The sequence below is a fragment of the Arvicola amphibius genome, chromosome X (genome assembly GCF_903992535.2).
Source record: "Arvicola amphibius chromosome X, mArvAmp1.2, whole genome shotgun sequence".
Classification (NCBI taxonomy): domain Eukaryota; kingdom Metazoa; phylum Chordata; class Mammalia; order Rodentia; family Cricetidae; genus Arvicola; species Arvicola amphibius.
This window is the reverse complement of record NC_052065.1, coordinates 59,876,763-59,894,060: the sequence shown is the minus strand read 5'-3', so window position 1 is coordinate 59,894,060 and position 17,298 is coordinate 59,876,763.

Below are 17,298 nucleotides of genomic sequence, written 5' to 3'. Positions count from 1 at the left end.
TTTGCTGCATCACCAATTCAATACATACTCTAAAGCCAGTTAATCTCTCTAAGCCTAATGGCAGCCTACATCTGTTTACAATTCTGGATAATCCAGCAAGATCAAGACAAATTCCAGACTCCTCATCATGGCCTCTGGGGACTTGTGGCATGCTGTGCTTGCTCTGAATTCCTTCCCACCTTGCTCTGAATTCCTTCCCACCCCTCTTTGCCCTTGCTCATTCAAACATTCAACACTTTAGCTACAATGGGCTACTTGCACTGTGCACACATTCCATGCTGGGTCCTGGCTCTGAGTTTTGCAAATGTATTATCTGTCTGGCTTTATGTGTGCTGGGGTTAAACCAATCGTTTCTGACTTGCTAAAGAAGCTTAACCAGTAAAACTACATGCCCAGCCCTGTAAAGTCAACTTGACAGAAGCAAAAATTATGGGAAAAAAAGCTATATTCTTGGAAGACATTACTGTATTATCTAAAATTGGAAGCTCAGCATGATGGCTCAGACCTGTAATGCTAAGCACTTTCAAAGGAGGACGAGGCAGGGCTCCCATGATTTTGAGGCTATCTGGAATTAACAGTGAGTTTCATATATATATATATATATATATATATATATATACACACTTTTTTTTTGAGACAAGGTTTCTCTTTAGCTTTGGTGCCTGTCCTGGAACTCGCAGACCAGGTTGGCCTCGAACTCAAAGAGATCTGCCTGCCTCTGCCTCCCAAGTGCTGGAGAGTTTCTTATATTTATTTATATATATATTTCTTATATTTATTATCATGTGGAGGTTAGCAGACAAGTTTATGGAGTTAGTTACAGGGATTGAATTAAGGTCATCAGGCTTGCAAGGCAAGTGCCCTTACCCACTGAGCCATCTCACCAGCCTTTAAGTAACTAGTAAAAGTGACCATTGGGAGACAGGAGAGATGGCTCAGCAGTTAAGAGCACTGGCTTCTTGTGCAAAGGACCAGTGTTCACCTCCCAACACCAACATGGCGGCTCACAAAGCATCAGTTCCAGAGATCAGAAGCCCTCTTCTGACCTCCATGGGCACTGCACTCAGGCGGTACATTCAGGAACAACAGTCATGTGTAACTTTTGAAGGAGGGGATGATTATATAGCCTTGGTTAGCCTGAAGCTTACAATAAAGATCAGGCTGGACTTAAACTCACAGATCACAGAGATCTACCTGCCTCTGCCCCACAAGTAAGTACCTGGTGGAGGTTTTGTTTTTTAGAACAGGTATATGGCACAGGCTATCTTTCAACTCAAAGTAGTCCTCCTGCCTTAGCCTTAAGAGTGTTGGAATTAGACAGGTGGTGGTGGCAGTGCTCCCCTTTAATCCCAGCATTCCTGAGGCAGAGGCAGAGAGATGTCTGTGAGTTCAAGGCCAGCCTGGTCTACAAAGTAAGTTCCAGGACAGGCTCCAAAGCTACAGAGACCCCTATCTCAAAAAAAAGTGTGTTGGGATTACACATATGCACTATAACAACATCTGGGTCACGGGAAGCTTTTAGTACTAGTTTCTGGGCAGATGAGATGCCTCACCAGGTAAAGGTGCTTGCTGCCAAAGCCTGATGACCTGAGTTTAATCCCCAGGACTTACTTTGTGGAAGGAGGGAACCAACTCTCAAATTCCTTCCTTTGACTTCCACAAGTGTGCCACTGAATGCATGTACACCCCCCCACAAGATCAGTAACTGTAAAGTTTCCAAGATCACATGCCAGACACACTAAATAACCATGGTGGGCTGTTTTTTTTGTTTTTTTGTTTTTTTTAAGATTTACTTTTATGTGTACTGGTGTTTTACCTGCATGTATGTCTGTGTACAATATACACACAGGTGCCAGCAGAGAGCAGAAGAGGACATTAGATCTCCTGGAACTTGAGTTATAGATGGTTTTGAGCTGCCAAGTGGGTGCTTGGAACCAAACCCGCACCCTCTCAGCCACTGGTCTTAACTATTGAGCCATTTCTCCAGTCCTACCATGTTTGGTTTAACATATGTCTAACACCTTCTTTTAGGAGGTTGACCTTAATTTTGCTTCCTAAATGTGACCTGTACTTAGTCACATGCTTCTAAAGAACTGAGTATTCTAGGCTGGGGTTGTAGCTTAGTCAGTGACAGAGCATTAAGCTAGCACATGCAAGGTCCTAGGTTCAATCAATTCTTAGTACTGTGTGTATGTGTGTGTGTGTGTGTGTGTGTGTATGAAGCAATGAGAAACATACTTCAGCTCTGATAGTCACTAAAATGTATAACTCCAGTGTGATAATATGGACAGCATCAGACAAATCTATAAAATACTTGATATGTACTCTTCCACAATAAACTAGTTATGAAAGACACAATATTAGGCTGGGCAGTGGTGGTGGCGCAAACCTTTAATCCCAGCACTCAGTGTAATGGTCTGCTCTGTCCCTTTAAGAGACAAGCCATGCCCACTCCCTCCCCCATCAGCCAAGGCAAGCTGATCTTCAGCTTCCAGACTGAGTCCTTCCTTTTCAGTCTCCTTCTCAAAGAGGCAGCTTCTGTCTTTCCCTTCTCCCCACTTCTCTCCTCCCCCCCTTCGGTTTCTCTCTCTCTCTCTCTGCCCCTCTCTCTGCTCTTTTCCCCTTCTTCCCTTTCGCCTCCATAACCCACTAAATAAATATCCAACCTCACTTTGCATGGCATTCCTATCCATGTCTCTGTCTCTTGCCAGCCATGTGGCTCCCTGCCTGGGACCAGCTGCCTTTGGAGACCTGAGGTATAGTCTCATGGCATGCCTGTCTGTCTGTCTCTCCTCATGGGACTGGCTGCCCCATTGAAGTCTCTCACCCACCATGTAGCTCCCTGCCTGGGACTCATGACCCACTGCAGCCACTCCAGGAACTGGGTAAGCTGTGCCATCCCTGCCTGGAACTGGCTGCTCTCGGGATCTGCTACCCACTGCCTGCAGCCACTTTGGGGATCTGCAGCATTTTTACCTAATCCATTACACTCAGAAGGCATCTCTGTGAATTCAAGGCCAGCCTGGTCTACAAGAGCTAGTTCCAAGATAGGCACCAAGGCTATATAGAAAAATCCTGTCTCAAAAAAATGTTTCCCCCACCCAACCCCAGACAAGGTTTCACCGAAATGTGCGTAGCCCAGGCTGTCCTCCTGCCTCCACCTCCTTCAGCAAATTCTGCTGGCATGCACCACCACAGCCATAAATCTTTACTGTGAACCAAACATTATGCTAAGCACTGAACAATGCATTTTTATTTTTTCTTTCTTCCTTTCTTTCCTTCTTTTTTTCTCTCTTCCTTCTCTTTCCTTCCTCCCTTTCTCAACCCCCTCCCTCCTTTCTTTTTTTTTTTTTTTTTGAGACAGGGTCTCCCTTGTTGCCTGAGCTGACTTCAATGCCTAGACTCAATCACTTACGACTCAGCCTTCCAAGAAGCTAGAACTACAGACACTAGTCAAAGTGCCTTGGGTGTTCATGTTTACAATGATCTTATCATCTTACACTTACAGATGATAAACTAAAGCCCAGGGGATTTGCCAGAAGGGCAGAGTGTGAACGAGGAGCTTCCCTCCAGGGACGTGGCCTCCAGCACAGAAAGCTCCAGGGCTTTTAAAACTTGTTCACTTTTTTTTTTTTAAAAGACAGGCTCACTCCTGCCTGTCCTGGAACTCCATTTTAGATTAGGCTATAACTCACAGAGATCTGCTAGCCTCTGCCTCCCCCAAAACTCCTACTAAAATAAAGGATGCAAGGAGTACTAAGAGAAAAGGTGCACAGCATTACACCAGGATGTATTCTCTTATGTTTCAGTGTTTTGCTTGCATGTATATGTGTGCACTGTATTTGAAAGATTTACGGCAACACAACTCTGGCAGGTCCCCTGGTGGGTGGGAGACCTGGGTGGGTGGAAAGAGTATGCTATGCAGAGAGAGTTTGGGTATAGTATATTTAGTGGGTATTGGGAAGGGTATAAGGGTAAGGGGTTATGGGAGGGGGAGAAAAAGGGGGAAGGGAAAGAAAGGAAAAAGAAAGGGGAAAGGGAGAGGCAGAGACTGTCTTCAGAAGAAAGATAGAGGAAAGAAGACAGGAGATCAGCTTGCCTCGGGGGAATGGGGGGGAGATTGGGGGTGGGCAAAGCTTGTCTCTTAAAGGGACAGGGTACCCAGGTGACAGGGAAGGCCAGCAGAATTACAACACTATTCATACATGGTATGGTGCCCGTGGAGGCAAGAGGGTGTCACTGGAACTAGAATTAGACAGCTGGGAGCTGCCCTATGGGTGCTGGGAACCAAATTTAAGTCCTCTAACAGGAAACAGGAACAGCAAGTGCTTCCTTCCCTTCTTTTTTTCTTTCTTTCTTGTTTTTTTGGTTTTTCAAGACAGGGTTTCTCTGTAGCTTTGGAGCCTGTCCTGGAACTAGCTCTGTAGACCAGGCTGGCCTCGAACTCATAGAGGTCCACCTGCCTTTGCCTTCTGAGTGATGGGATTAAAGGTATGTGCTACCCTTAACCAGTAATTTTTTTTTCGAGACAGGGTTTCTTTGTAGCCTTGGAACATGTACTGGAATTAGTTCTTGTGGACTAGGCTGGCCTCGAACTCAGAGATCTGCCTGTCTCTGCCTCCTGAGTGCTGGGATTAAAGGCATGTGCTACCACTGTGTAATAGCAAAAATAAAATGCCACAGGTCCCTGAGTGGCAGCCATGGGCAGTGGGCATAAAACCACAGTGGGCCACAAAGGCAACCATCCCAGGCAGGGAGCCCCCGAGTGTTGCGTGGGCCATGAGGGCCAGCGGACCCTAGACAGGGAGCCGTGTGGTGTGGCAGGTAAGAGACTGAGACAGAGGAGCCAGTCCCATGAGGAGCTGGAGCCGCAGCTGTTGCAGGTGAGAGACAGATAGGCATGCCATGCAGAGTAAGGTTGGATATTTATTTAGTGGGTTATGGAAGGGAAAGGGGAGAAGGGGAGAAGGGGAAAGAGCAGAGTGGCAGAGAAAGAGAGAGAGAGAGAGAGAGGGAGGGAGGGAGGGAGGGAGGGAGGGAGAGAGGGGGAGCCATGGCAGCAGCTACTTCTTTGGGAGAGATATGGAAAGGAAGAGACTCACAGGCTGGAAGCAGAAGGAAGTCTGCTTGCCTCAGTGGATGGGGGAGTGGGAGGGGCTTGTCTCTTAAAGGGACAGGACAGACCATTACATTCCCATCTCTCTTTTTTTATAATAAAAGGCAGGAGATTAGGCACAACAGGTTAAAGGAATTGGGACAGCGGATTCTCAAGACTGCTTCCTGCTTATTTGTGGGTGTCTTCTTGAGGGGGGGGATCCTGAGAAAGCTGAGTGCTGGTTACATCCTGGGGTAGCTGGTCTCTTTGCTCCTGTTTAGTGTTTGTGGTATGAAATTGTCTGGTGTCTCTTACACCTGTTTATGGCATTGGCAGAACAGAGTACAAAGTTAAGTTTAGGAAAAAAATTCAGGGAATTGAGAGGGGTGTATCTGACCTGTTTAAGGTGGATCCTTCAATTTGGCTCCCTGGAACTTACAAGAATTTTTTGGGTTTGTGAAAACATAAGTTCTAAACAGCAGCAGAGTGATTGTGACAGATGTTTTTGCACAATGCAAAGTTATTTTTAAGACTATGGAAAGCAGCGTGAGAGAGATTTGATAACTTGTACTTGTTGAAATTTGTTTGGTGAGGTTGTTCTTTTAAACTGACAAAACCTCTCAGCTGTGAAAATACATCAGAGATCTTTGAGAAGGATAAAATTTTACTTGAGTTATTGATTAAAAAACAACAGAGCACTTACTTGGTTGGCACCTAGAGCTACTCCTCAGGGTCCTCCATGGTCGCCTTTTGCTGTTTAGCGCAGGGCCTGCCAGGCTCCAGGAGATCCTGTGGGCTAAGAAATATGTAGGAAGACAAGCCTACCTTGACCCGAGCAGCTAAGCTGTCGATTCCAGTGATTCTGTCCACTGCCTGGAGATCTTCAGTTTAGATGAAAGGCAGTTTTTCCCAGTGGTCAGCACTTGGCAGTTGAAATGAACTGCAGATGGACGTTGTTTTGTGCCCATCTGTCTTCTGTCTTCTTTGAAGGAAGTAGAGTGCTGCTGCTAGGATCCAACCTGTCTCTTTTTGTTATGAAAGTTTTTAATAATTAAGCATTTAAATGCCATAGCAGTTGAAGGCTGTTTACCGAGTTATAACTATACCGAGTTATAACTACAGTATAGAATCTGCCTGGAGAGCTGGGGACCAGGCAGGGAATACCTCAGCAAAGATGGTGGGACTTGATCACCTGACCTGGCTCTCAGTTAAGATGGTAGTGAAGTCATCTGACCTTAGTGAATGATGCAGTAAGGCCACCTGACCTCAGTCAAAATAGCAGCGGTCACGTTTTATATGGAGAAGCCACATTTTTTTTGAGCCATGGGGGATTTAAACTCAATAACAAGAGAGACCTAGAGGCGTGATTCACCCTGTTGCTGAGCTGTGGTGCCATGAGCTGCTGTGGGGAGCAAAGAATGGAATTAAAAACAGCTGCCTCGTGGATCCAACCAATCTGGTAGGCAGTGGTGGCAGGGGCAGTTTGAGGAAAAGTGGAGCTGGCAGGACACCAGTGGAACATAGTTTGAGGGTTTATAGCATAGCTGAAAATGTGAAAACCCACAAAAAAACACCACAGGGCCTATAGAAGAGTGTCCTCTCTCTATAGGCGGGGTGTGAAATGATGGCGAACACCACAGAGCCTGTAGGAGAGTGTCCTCTCTCTACAGGCAGGGTGTTAAAGCCAGACTAGTTCTGGTGGGGCAACTCAGAAGCCAGAGAGGCTAGAGGCCGCTCCAAGTGGTTTCTCATGGCAGAGACCACTTACAAGTGGTCCAAAAGAAAATAAAAAAAAAAAAAGAAAAATCCGAAGGACACTGGGGCCCCAAATTGAATGCACTGCATTTTGCTAGTATGATAGGACCAACCCTGGGTTGTCTGGTCATGTTTTTAGCTATGGAAAGCAACCAGAGATAAATGTCAATGAAGGGCTCAACCAAGGCTGTGAACGCTGTGGTTGGGAACTGGAAAGGGAAAACTCACCACTGAAGCTGCTGGTGTGCATAGAGTTCGGCACTGAGGCAGATAGGATGCAGACCTGTTGTAAAGAAACCTAGTTCCAAAGTCCAGGGTTTCACTTGTCCTCAGCCAGCCTGCCCATGGGCAGGAGGGAACATGGAGAGCCTGGCTGAGTCACAAGTACCAATGTAATGGTAAAAATAAAATGCTGCAGGTCCCTGAGTGGCGGCCATGGGCAGTGGGCATGAGACTACGGTGGGCCACGAAGGCAACCGTCCCAGGCAGGGAGCCCCCAAGTGGTGCATGGGCCATGAGGACCAGCGGGCCCTAGACAGGGAGCCAGCTGTGTGGTGGGTGAGAGACCGAGACAGAGCAGCCAGTCTCACGAGGAGCTGGAGCCGCAACTGCAGCGGACAAGAAACAGACAGATAAGTATGCCATGCAGAGTGAGGTTGGATATTTATTTAGTGGGTTATGAAAGGGAAATGGAAGAAGGGGAAAGAGCAGAGAGAGGCAGAGAGAGACAGAAAGAGAACGGGGGAAGGGAGGAGACAGACTATTATTACATACTGTCTGGCATAACTTGTAATTTTTTAAAGACTTATCTATGTATTTTATGTATATGAGTGCTATATTTGCATGTACTCATTTGTATGCCAGAAGAAGGCATCAGATCCCATTTTAGATGGTTGTGAGCCACCATATGGGTGCTGGGAATTAAACTGAGGACCTCTGGAAGAACAGTCAGTGCTCTTAAGCACTGAGCCACCTCTCTAGCTCTTCCTTTCTTTTTTGTATTTTGCTTTTTGGCACAAGGTCTCTACATAGTCCTGGCTGACCTGAAACTCACTATGGAGACCAGGCTGGCCTTGAACTCAGAGTCCTCTGGCCTCTGCCTCCCAAGTGCTGAGTATGCCACCATCCTTGACTTAAAATAAACCTTAAAAAAGATTTCATGTTAGCTGGGCAGTGGTGGCACATTCCTTTAATCCCTCACTCAGGAGGCAGAGGCAGGCAGTTCTCTGTGAGTTCGAGGCCAACCTGGTCTACAAGAGCTAGTTTCAGGATGGGCTCTAAAGCTACAGAGAAATCCTCTCTCAGAAAAAAAAGATTTCATGTTGAGAATAGAATAAATCCAAGTAAGACATTATGGTATACACCTGTCATCACAACACTTGGAAGGTGAAAGCAGGAGGAAGGAATTCAAGGCTTCAGCTACATGACCTCCTGTCTCAAAGAAAACAAAATATGGAAAAACAAGAGCAGAGTAACTTCAAGCACAAAAGTGTGTGAACTTCTGCTTATCTTGAAGAGCTGTAATAGTTGACATTTACTTGCTATTACACTAACAAAATATACAAAGCTACATAGTTTTCAAAGAAAACAAGTTTATTTAGTTCATAATTTTGGAAGAAAGCTCAAGTTTGGGTAACTATATGAACTCAGCCTCTGGTAAGGATCTCCTTGGCTGTGCCACATTAGAGAGGATGGCATCATGGTGACAGCTCATGTGAGGGGTAGAGATCATGTCATAAGGTAGGAAATCTAAGAGTGGGGAGCAGTTAGTCTCACTCTTTTATAATAATTCACCTTCTCAAGAACTGCCTGGGAGCTGGAGAGATGGCTTAGAGGTTAAGAGCACTGGCTGCGGGGGCTGGAGAGGTGGCTCAGCAGTTAAGAGCACTGACTCTTGGCATAAGAACAGACAGGAGGACCAATGGAACCGAATAGAAGACCTGGATATCAATCCATACATCTTCGAACACCTGATATTTGATAAAGAAGCAAAAATTATCAAATGGAAAAGAGAAAGCATATTTAACAAGTGGTGCTGGCATAACTGGACATCAACATGTAGAAAAATGAAAATAGACCCATATCTATCACCATGCACAAAACTCAAGTCCAAATGGATCAAAGACCTCAACATAAAGCCAGCTACACTGAACCTTATAGAAGAGAAGGTGGGAAGTACACTTGAACGTATTGGCACATTTAACCCCAGTAGCACAGTCAATGACAATTAAAAAATGGGATCTCCTGAAACTGAAAAGCTTCTGTAAAGCAAAGGACACAGTCAACAAAACAACAGCCTACAAAATGGGAAAAGATCTTCACCAACCCCCACATCAGACAAAGGTCTGATCTCCAAAATATACAAAGAACTCAAGAAATCGGACACCAAAAGATCACATACTCCAATAAAAAAAGATGGAGTACAGACCTAAACAGAGAACTCTCAACAGAGGAATCTAAAATGGCTGAAAGACACTTAAGGAAAAGTTCAACATCCTTAGTCATCAGAGAAAGGCAAATCAAAACAATTCTGAGATTCCATCTTACACCTGTAAGAATGGCCAAGATCAAAATCACTGATGACAACTTATGCTGGAGAGGTTGTGGGGAAAAGGGAACACTTCTGCATTGCTGGTGGGAATGCAAGCTGGTACAACCCCTTTGGATATCAGTTTGGCGATTTCTCAGAAAATTAGGAAACAACCTTTCTCAAGACCCAGTAATACCACTTTTGGGTATATATCCAAAGGATGCTCAATCGTGCTACAAGGACATGTGCTCAACTATGCTCATAGCAGCTTTGTTTGTCATAGCCAGAACCTGGAAACAACCTAAATGCCCCTCGACTGAAGAATGGATAAGGAAAATGTGGTACCTTTACACAATGGAGTACTACACAGCAGAAAAAAATAATGACAGCTTGAATTTTGCAGGAAAACTGGATGGAGCTAGAAAACATTATTTTGAGTGAGGTAACCCAGACACAGAAAGACAATTATCACATGTACTCACTCACAGGTGGTTTTTAAACATAAAGCAAAGAAAGCCAGCCTACAAATCACAATCCCAGAGAACTTAGACAACAATGAGGACACTGAGACTTACATAGATCTAATCTACATGGGAAGTAGAAAGTAGAAAAAGACAAGATCTCCTGAGTAAATTGGGAGCATGGGGACCTTGAGGGGGGAGGGTTGGAGGGGGGAGAGAAGAGTCAGGGAGGGGAGCAGAGAAAAATGTAGCGCTTAATAAATATCAATTTAAAAAAGGAAAAAAAGAGCACTGACTCTTCTTCTAGCGGTCCTGAGTTCAATTCCCAGCCATCTATAATGAAATCTGGTGCCCTCTTCTGGGGTGCAGGCACACATGCATGCAGAATATTGTATACGTATTAAATAAATAATCTTAAAAAAGAGAGAGAGAGAGCACTGGGTGCTCTTCCAGAGGTCCTGGGTTCAATTCCTATCAACCACATGGTGGCTTACAACCATCTGTAATAAGATAAGATCTGGTGCCCTCTTCTGGTATACAGGTAGACATGCAGTCAGAACACTACATATAATAAATAACTAAATCATTTAAAAAAATAAAAGAGCCAGGTAATGGCGGTGCGCACACCTTTAATTCCAGTACTCGGGAGGCAGAGGCTGGTGGATCTCTGTGAGTTCGAGGCCAGCCTGAGCTACAGAGTTAGTTCCAGGATAGGAGTGTTACACAGAAGAAACCCTGTCTCAAAAACAAAAACAAAAAACAAAACAAAAAACCCCAAAACTGCGTGGGGTTTCAGGGCAGGGCCCCTAATGAACTAGTAAGCCTTGTCACAATACCCATGCCACACTGAGAATCAAGCTTACAAGTGAGCTCTTTGGGAGCAAGTTCAACTCACATCCAATCCCAGCGGCCGTATACTATTCCCTCCACCCCCCGAGACGGGTTTTTCTTTTGTAGCTTTGGAGCCTGTACAAGCCTGTCCTGGAACTAGTTCTTGTAGACCAGGCTGGCCTTCTAGCCTTGAACTCACAGAGATCCACCTGCTTCTGCCTCCAGAGTGCTGGGATTAAAGGCACGCACCACCATTGCCTGGCAAAATCCCCTATGAAACTCTAACTTGGCCAGAAAACTGAAGAAAGGGAACCCGAGGGAACTGCTCAAGGTCCCTAACAGTGAAAGCTATTCAGTACGACAAGACTGCAACATCCCAAACCCCACATTACAATTCTAAGGCCCTTGGATCTGAAATGTGGATTTTTGCTAAAATGTTTTCTTCCTTCTGGTCCAGAAAGCTCTTCAGCCGGAATCTGGAGTCCCAGCTGGCATTTCACTTAGAAGGCTGTAGGAGGTAGAAAGAATAGAAAATTTACGTCAAGCAAGGAAAATGTGTTGGCCTAAATCATCTGTTATAAATTGGCAAGCTCAGCCTGAAAATGGCTTATGATTCTTAATCTCAAACTATAGGTCAATTTAACTACGGATGTGTGTGTTTCTGTTACCATGACTACCTAATACTTGTTTTTATGGTCACCTAGAACATTTGTTCTTTTGGTTTGTTTTTGTTTTCTGAGACAGGCAAATATCTTTGAGTTTAAGGCCAGCCTAGTCTAATTTCAGGTCAGCTAGGGCTACACAAAGAATCCCTGTCTCAGAAAAAACAAACAATAACAAAACTTTGACATGAACAAGAAACAAAAGGGTCAATCTGCAATAAAATGCATCTTACAATTTCAAATTAAGAGTTTTAATGATCTATTTAATTTTATTTTATGTACATTGGCATGAGGATTTCAGATCCCCTGGAACTGGAGTTACAAACAATTGTGAGCTGCCATGTGGGTGCTGAGAGTTGTGAGCTCAGGTCCTCTGGAACAGCAGCCAGTGTTCTCAACTGCTGAGCCATCTCTCCAAGCCCTCAAATTATGATTCTACAGTACTAGAGAGATGACTCAGTGGTTAACTGTATAGATTGCTCTTCTGAAGATCTCAGTTCAATTTCTTCCTCCCACATCAGGCAGCTTACAGTTTATACCTGCTAACTTCAGTTCCAGGTACATCTAACACCCCCCTGTCCACACACAGACACATACATATAATTTAAAAAATAAACTAAAAAGTGGGCCTTGAGAGATGGCTCAGCAGTTAAGAGCACTGGCTGCTCTTCCAGAGATCCTGAGTTCAATTTCCAGCAACTACACATAGTGGCTCACAATCATCCATAGAGATCTGGGGCCCTCTTCTGGCATGGAGGTATATAGGCAGGATGCACATTGTATGCATAATAAGTAAATAAATCTTTAAAAAAGAATATTAATTTTAAAAGCTTTTACTTGTTTTTGGTTTTTCAAGACAGGGTTTCTCTGTTTAACAGCCCTGGCTGTCCTGGAACTTAATCCATGCTGAACTCAAACTCATAGAGATCACCTGCCTCTGTCTCCAGAGTGCTGGTATTAAAGGAGTGCACCACCATTGCCCGGCTTTCACAACACTTTTGAAAACATATTTTGGGGGGTGGAGTTAGCAGGTAAAGGTGCTCGAAGTCAAACCTGACAACTTGAATTGGACCCCTGGGATCCATGTGATAGAAGGAGGGACTCCTACAAGTTTTCAGAACACACACGTATACATGTGCGTGCGCGCGCGCACACACACACACAAATTTCTCTCACATACACCAAAGTGTGTGTATACACACACATAAAAGTACAAAATTATTTAAACAATTTTTGAAGACAGGGTATTGCTAATATACCTCAGAGTGGCCTCAAAACTGGTATCACAGGGCTGGAGAGATAGTTCAATAAATCAAGAGAATTTATTGCTCTTGCAGAGAACCTTGGTTTGGTTTCCATCACTCATATGGTGGCTCACAACCTTATCACATACCTACAGTTATAGGTGATCTGATGCCCTCTTCTGGACTCTGCAGTCATCAGGTACACTTACATGCATGGAGATAAAATATTCACATAAAATAAAAGTGGTGCACTCCTTTAATCTCAGCACTCAGGAGAGGCTCTCTGTGAGTTCAAGGCCAGCCTGGATTACATAGTGAGTTCAGGTCTGCCACAGCTATACAGTGAGACCTCATCTCAAAAAAGGCAGAACCAAAGGTCATACTGTAATCCTCCTGCCTCAAGACAGATTTCTAAGTGCTGAATTACGGTAAGCAACACCATGGAGGTTTTTCAAACTATCTCTTGTAACCAGGTCCTCACATTATGGGCTTGTTTTGTGTGTTTTTTAAAATATTTATTTATGTGTTCTGCCTGCATGTATGTCTGCACACCAGAAGAGGACACCAGATCTCATTATGGATGGTTGTGAGCCATTATATGGTGGGAAATGAACTTAGAACCTCTTGAACTGCAACCTTCTTTAACCTCTGAGCCATCTCTCCAGCCCTGTTTTTATTTATTTATTTATTTATTTATTTATTTATTTATTTATTTATTTTTTCTTTTTTTGGTTTTTCGAGACAGGGTTTCTCTGTGGCTTTGGAGCCTGTCCTGGAACTAGCTCTTTTAGACCAGGCTGGTCTCAAACTCACAGAGATCCGCCTGCCTCTGCCTCCCGAGTGCTGGGATTAAAGGCGTGCGCCACCACCGCCCGGCTTTGTTTTATTTATTTTTGACAAAGTCTCACTCTGTAGCCCTGGCTGGCCTTGAACTCAGAACCACCTGCCTCTAACTCCTGGGTGCTAGGATCAAAGATGTATACCATTTAGCCTAACACACAATGTATTTTCCACTTCTATGCCTTAACAACTGTGTTGCTAAGAACCTCTGGAGAAAAAAATTCACAAATAAATTGGTACCACTTAAAATGAACACTGAGCTGACACTGGTGGCAAACATCTGAAATCCCAGCACTCAAGAAGTTGGGGCAGGAGGGCCAATCAAAGTTCGAGACCAGTTTTGGCTACTTAGTGAGTTTAGAACAGCCTAGGAGTAGCAATAAAGTTCCTATCTCTTCCAAAACCAAAAGACACTAAAATAGGTGGTGCATGCCTTTAATCCCAGTACTCAGGAGGCAGAGGCAGGCAGATCTCTGTGAGTTCGGGGCCAGCCTGGTCTATAAGAGCTAGTTCCAGGACAGGCTCCATAGCTATAGAGAAACCCTGCCTTGAAAAAAAAAGAAATAGTATTTCTCTTGTATATTAAATGCATATTAACTCTTAGGTGGAACTCTAGTCAGCTCTAGCTTCCCTTATCATTGATGATCATTAAAAAAATAGCAACAACAGTCAGGCAGTGGTGGTGCATGCTTTTAATCCCAGCACTTGGGAGGCAGAGGCAGGAGGATCTCTGTGAGTTCAAGGCCAGCCTGGTCTATGGCTGTTATACAGAGAAACTCTGTCTCGAAAAACAAAAATCAAACAAACAAAAAAGAACAGGTCTCAATCATGAGGACCTGAGTTTGGATCCCCATAACCCATGCTTATCTCACTGGTGTTCTCTTTCTTGATCATGTGTGAGCATACACGTGGAGGTCAGAGAACAACTGCAGGAAGTAGTTTTCTCCAACCTGTTTGGTATCAGGGATTGGATTTAGTCTTCAGGCTTGGCAGCAATCACTTTTACCCTCTGACCATCTGACATATCCCAGAACCCATGTAAAAAGCCAGGCACAGGGGTGCACACCTTTAACTGTGGTGAAGGTAGGGAATAGGGTAAACACAGGAAGTCTAGAGAAATCAATGAGCCTCTCATTCACTGAGACACCTTGTCTCAAAGAAGAATAATGGTTGAGTGTGATTAGTTAAAGACATCTGACATCAACCTCTGGCCTCCATATGAATTTGTACCTACAAGTACATATAGCACACCATACACTAAATAAAAAAAAACTTGAACAGAAAGGTTTAGAGTCAAGAGTAAACCATGCCCATTCCATCTCAGTTCAAGCTATCAGCAGTTCAAAGGGCATATTACTCAGTAATTTTCATACTCTGTAAGTACATGAGCATAAACTAATAACCACCTTTGCTCCTCAAATGAAATCAAACCCTGCATACTATTGTATGAATTATTTTTTCAAGGGTATCTTTCCATACTAGCACATAATAGATTTTCCTTATTAACAGAAGTGCATTTTTTTTCATTGAATAGGCATATTATCATTCAATTCTCTTTGCTACTGATGGAAATTCTATTTTTTTTTAAAAATTTGTTAGACTACTGCTAGGTAATTAAATCAGTGCCTTTTTGAGCCATCATCAGAGAAACTTCCTCCTACAGTGGATGGAAAAAAATATAGATACCCACAGCCAAACACACACACACACACACACACACACACACACACACACACACACACGGGTTGGGGAGAAGAGAGAGAGAGAGATTGGAACACACAGCTCTAAATGGGATGGGATGCCTCCATCAAATTCCTCCCCTTGGAGCTCAGAGAACCCCAAGGAAGAGGAGTTGGAAAGAGTCTAAGAGCCAGATGGGATGGAGGACCCCAGGAGAACAAGGTTCTCTAAAACAACTGAGCAAAGTTCATATTAACTCATGGAGACTAAAGCAGAAATTACAGGGCCTACAATGGGTCAGCACCAGGTCCTCTGTGTACATATGATAGCTTTCAGGTTTTTTTGTTGTTTTTTGTTTTGGTTTGAGACAGGGTTTCTCTGTGGCTTTGGAGCCTGTCCTGGAACTAGCTCTTGTAGACCAGGCTGACCTCAAACTCACAGAAATCTGCCTGCCTCTGCCTCCTGAGTGCTGGGATTAAAGGCGTGAGCCACCACCGCCTGGTCAGTTTAGTATTTCTTAAAATTATTTTTCAAGACAGTGTTTCTCTGTGTAGCTTTGGGGCCTGTCCTGTAACTCACTCTGTAGACCAGGTTAGCCTTGAACTCACAGGGATCCAATTGCCTCTACCACTGCCTGGCTAGTAACTAAAAACTGAAGTCAGAAACACAGGTTCCATTCTCTTTACTTCCTATTATCCAGTCATTAAGTCTCACTTCATCCCTGCTACCAGTGACTCAGTTATGGCTTATGTTGCAATCATCTACCATCTGGTACCCTTCCTCTCTATCCAAAATCATACTGCTACCAAAATAATTGTTCTAAAATAACCATCTGATCCTGAAATTGAAATTCTTATCTACAGCTATGTTCTTTCTCTGTATCCCAACTCAACTGGAACTACCTATAGTTCGAATATGTTGTTTAATGTCCAAGCATTCCTTCTGCTTATAGCATTTCCCCACTCATGGCCCTACAGCTAATGGCTAAATTCCTGCCTATTTATCAACTGTTGTTTTCTCCTAAGTTAGAGTCTTGTAGCCCAGGCTGACCCAACTCCAAAGCATCCTTTGCCTCAGCCTCCAAAGCGCTGGGATTATAGGTATAACCACCACGCCTGCCTTCATGATCTAGCTTTTCAGTTTTCCCTGTGGAGGATTCCTATACTTTCATGGCAAGCAGAGTTCAGTCTTCTCATTGTAAATATATTCTCTTTTTTGGTTTTTCAAGACAGGGTTTCTTTGTGTAACATTTCTGGCTGTCCTGGGACTCGCTTTGTAGACCAGGCTGGCTCTGAACTCACAAAAATCCACCTGCCTGAAGGATCACTTTTTAAAAAAAAAATTAACTTATTTTATGTGCATTGGTGTCAAATCCCTTGAAACTGGAGTTACAGACAATTGTGAGCTGTCATGTGGGTGTTGAGAATTGAACCCAGGTCCTCTGGAAGAGCAGTCAATGCTCTCAAACACTGAACCATCTCACTAGCCCTTGGATCATTTCTTTAAAAAAAGATTTACTTATTTATTTATTATGTATACAGTGTTCTGTCTGCATGTATGCATTCACAACAGAAGAGGGCACCAGATCTCCTCTGAGTCATCTCTCTAGCCTGAATATTACTTTTTAATACACTGGTATTTAGAAGTTTCTTACTCCTATTAGTTTTTAATTTTATTTTTCTTTTTCAGGTCAGGGTTTCTCTGTGTAGCCCTGGAATTTGTTCTATAGACCAGGTTGGCCTTGAATTCAGAATTTGCCTGGGGTCAAAGGCATGCACCACCACACTCAGCTAAATCTCACACTGCTTAATAGAAATAAATAGGTAGTGGTGGTGCATGCCTTTAATCCCAGCACTCAGGAGGCAGAGGCAAATGGATTGTGACTTTGAGACTAGTCTGGTCTACAGAGTGAGTTCCAGGACAGGCTCCAAAGCTACACAAAAAAACTGTCTCAAAAATAACCAAAAAGAGACGGGGCTAGAGTGATGGCTCAGTGGGTTAAGAGCCCAGGCTGCTCTTCCAGAGGACTTGGGTTCAATTCCCAGCACCCACATGGCAGTTCATAGCTGACTATAGCTCCAGTTCCAGGGGATCTGACACCCTCACACAGACAGACATGCAGGCAGACAAAACACCAATGCACACAAAATAAAAATAAATAAATCATTAAAAAAACTAAAAAGAGAAGAAAAAAAAAGAA